This window comes from Poecilia reticulata, linkage group LG19 (genome assembly GCF_000633615.1).
Source record: "Poecilia reticulata strain Guanapo linkage group LG19, Guppy_female_1.0+MT, whole genome shotgun sequence".
In the NCBI taxonomy this organism is placed as follows: domain Eukaryota; kingdom Metazoa; phylum Chordata; class Actinopteri; order Cyprinodontiformes; family Poeciliidae; genus Poecilia; species Poecilia reticulata.
In genome coordinates this window covers 25,961,426-25,964,935 of record NC_024349.1, presented here as the reverse complement: position 1 = coordinate 25,964,935, position 3,510 = coordinate 25,961,426, and the positions used below count along the sequence as shown (strand labels likewise).

At 39.6% G+C, this 3,510-nt stretch overlaps 1 protein-coding gene across 1 annotated transcript in view; it reads right to left on the bottom strand.

Annotated features, from left to right (window-relative positions):
• Nucleotides 1-1,597, bottom strand: part of llgl2 (LLGL scribble cell polarity complex component 2) — a 108,113-nt gene extending 106,516 nt beyond the window's left edge. Inside the window, exon 1 of the mRNA XM_008438116.2 lies at nt 1,383-1,597. The gene's annotated coding sequence lies outside the window, so the exon portion shown is untranslated. The remainder of the gene's footprint in view (nt 1-1,382) is intronic.
• Between the last annotated feature and the right edge of the window lie 1,913 nt (nt 1,598-3,510).

Genomic DNA, 3,510 nt, shown 5'->3' with positions numbered 1-3,510 from the left:
TATATATAAAATAAAACAATAGATTGTTTATATATTACCAATCTACTGGTTTACCAAACTGACCTGGTATTTGTTCTATTTGAAAAACCAGTGTTTTTTTATGGTTTGCCATCAAAAAGATAAAATAGAATTACAGCATTATGTGATAATCACAAGAATATTTATCATTTGTATGGAAATCTGCACATAGAATATTCTGAACAGGCCAGCAAATCATGGAACGGATCAAACTGAAACAGTAAAATTAAATGCTCCGTTAGGCTTTGACTATCATAGTCAACTGTAGACATTTCCCCTGCCTTTTCTATGTAAAAATAAACATCACTGTCTCAAGTTTTAATAAAATGCCTTTAAACAAGCCCACCATTCTGGTAGTTGTCATTATTTTGACCTGTAAGGTAATTTCAGATGGCCCTTACAATGAAGCTGAAAAAGCACTCAAGTCTACTAACAAAGGTTCTTTGTTCGCCTGCAGCAGGTGAAACTGGAAGGACAAACCTGTAAGGCAGCCAGGTGGATTCTGCTATCATTTCAGCAAATTCTCAATACTAAACTGCTTTAGTATTGAAACATTACATAGCACATTAAAAAAATAAATAAATAAATAAACAATTGACCACCAACAACCATAAGATACCAAATAGAATAAAACTAAAATAAAAAGCACATAAGACACCTCTGGAATGGTGACCCAATAAAGCTTTCTAGTCCTCTGCTCCTCCCTAACCTGTATGGAACTACATGGCCGTGGTAATAACACACCTGCTGATGAGCCAAGACACACCTTACAGGGGTTAGACCGTTCAGTCATTATGCAACAATGGTAGGAACTTTTATTAAGTCTGTTAAAGCTCTGCTTTCCTCTGCAGGTCAGTGGACAAACTTTTACTATTGTGTTGGTTTCTCCGCTGGAATTAAAACATTGTCCAGAAAGCGCTCAGTTTTACTGCGATAAATGGCCGTTTTGACAACTGGAATGGATTAAAACTCACCAAAACAATTGTAACAAGTATGAGTCTGATATCCCACAACCGAGAAGTAGCTTTTATCTTCTGTCCCAAAAAGACGCCATCTCTATAGCTAATTATGAGTCTGAACACATCAACTGTTGTTTTACTACTTGTTTCTGTGTGACGGAGATAGATTAAGCAGGTGAAACTTGTTGCTGCTGGAACTTTAGCCAGGATACCGCTTAGAAGGGAGCCAAGTCCGGCCTTAGCAGGAACCTAACTTAAGTTCCACAAACTTTAACACCTGAACAAACAGCAGCCATGCCCTCCTCCTAGCACACCTGAGTTCTCTTCTTTTACAGCCACAGCACGACCTTATCTTGCCAGGAAACAGCGTAAGAGTCCCCACAACCCAAGTAAAAGTATACTCACCGGGAGAAGTCCAACTGTTGTCACAGCGACAGGAGTTGAAGTACTTTGTCTCCACCGCTCTATCCTGCCAGGCTAAACTTCACTTTTTCAAAATCAGCCCTAAAACTCACATAAACACACCTCAGCACAACGTTCACTTGGCATATCCTGTTTCCGCCTTACGAGCCAGCTCCAGAGCAAGAGTTTCAGTGGTGGAGCTTCGCTGTCAGCCGGAAACAGCTCCACGGTAGGCGGAAATACGTAAATTACAGTAGGTACGCTCCATTTTTCACCCGGCGAGGATATTAGGGTTATAGGTATGGTTTGCACACAATTTCACCCCATTTCAGAGGATAGATAAAAACCCATCAAAGACAAGTGCCAAAATACGAACACTGACAGAAATTTTGCATAAAGCAATCTGGAGGACATGATAAATTACAGGCTGTGTACTAATTTACATGATACATAACAAACTGTACATTAATTTCTCATGTCCTCAATGATAAATTAGTAATCATAAAACCCTAGAGAAAAAGACGTAAATTCGAGTTTCGAGTTCAGTGTTGTCTGAACGTGTGGGCCAGGGGCCATTTACAGCCTATGGACTGTTTTTGTGCGGCCTGGCACTGATGAAACATATAGAAAATATATTTATATATTTAGGATATGGTCCATATTGTCTCGGTAAAAAAAAAAGTAATATAATCTTGAGGATTTACCCTGCGTCGATCGACATGCTGCTGACCTCATGAGCCAGATAAAAGCTTTCAAAGGCCTGGATGTATACAATTATTTTTGTTTCAGGTTGGGTCAACCATTTATTATCAAAGCATATATGTCTTTCGACTTGTTTTTGCCCGTGAATAGTGAGTTGTGCTATTTTAAGTAGTCTATGATAACAATACTATAGCTAACGCAAACGACAAGCTAACTCAGGATATTTCTATGTGCTTGGATCTACTTGTAAATAATTTATTTAGCTTCTGTAAACCGAAATTCATGCTGAAGTTTAATGTTAATGTTCCCAGATAGCACAATATGAGTGAAACAACATTGAAACAATGTCAGGCAGAAACATTGAATCTACTTTGAGGCCTGACATTGAAACGAAATTGAAAGTGGTCAGTGACTTACATGTTGAATCGGGGCAGGCCCAAGGCATAAGCAAACTAAGCAGCCGCTTAGGACCCCAAGGCCACTAAGGGGCCCCTCAGTGGAGCTGATTTTATTTTATTTTTTTAATTAACGATTTCTGTCACTATAATAACAAAAACACACAATTTCATCAGGAAGTGATTTGTTTTTACAGTAATATACTTGATAATGTATGTAGAAATTATTATTTTATGGACAAAAAGAAATAATTTAATTGCTCTTGGGGCCCCCTCGTGGCCGCGGTAGGTACTGCACGCTTCACCGGTAGTGTATGAGCTGCAATGAGCAGAGCATTCAAACGTCCAAAGCTCCTGTCAAAAGTTAAGTTAGCAAAACAATTTCTCCAAAAACGACATATCCTTCAGGAAGGTAGAAAAGAAAGAGGAAGAATAGAAAAAAAGCCACGATAAAGGTTTGTGTTAATCTGTCTTTGTAATGTAACGTTCATAAAAAATATTTGTGAAGCTGCTGTGTGAGTGATCTAATGATTGGACAGCTGATTGCAGCCAGTCCACATTGTTAGCAGAACTAGAGGGTCCCAAAACCACATTTCGCTTAGGGCCCCATGGAGGCTTGGGCCGGCGCTGAGCTCCACTAATCTTTCTGATAAACATTACATTACATTACCAAGACACATTAAAACAAACCTTTATCTTGGCGTTTCTCTATTCTCCCTCCTCCTTTTTTCCCTCCCTGAAGGATAAGTCCTTTTTTGAGTCATTGCTTTGCTTACTTAACTTCTGACCAAAGCTTTGGACGTTTGGATGCTCATTACACGGCAGCTCATGTAACCGGTAAAGATTGCGGTACCTACCGCGGCCACCAGGTGGCCCCAAGAGCAATTTATTTTCTTCTTTTTATTGATAAAATAATAATTTCTACATACATGATCAAATGATCAAGGTTGTTGGTGCCTGTCGCGGCGGCAACCCTCGAACCCGTTGGTGGACACCTTCGGTGAGGGATGCTGTCAAGCTGAAGAAGGAGTCCT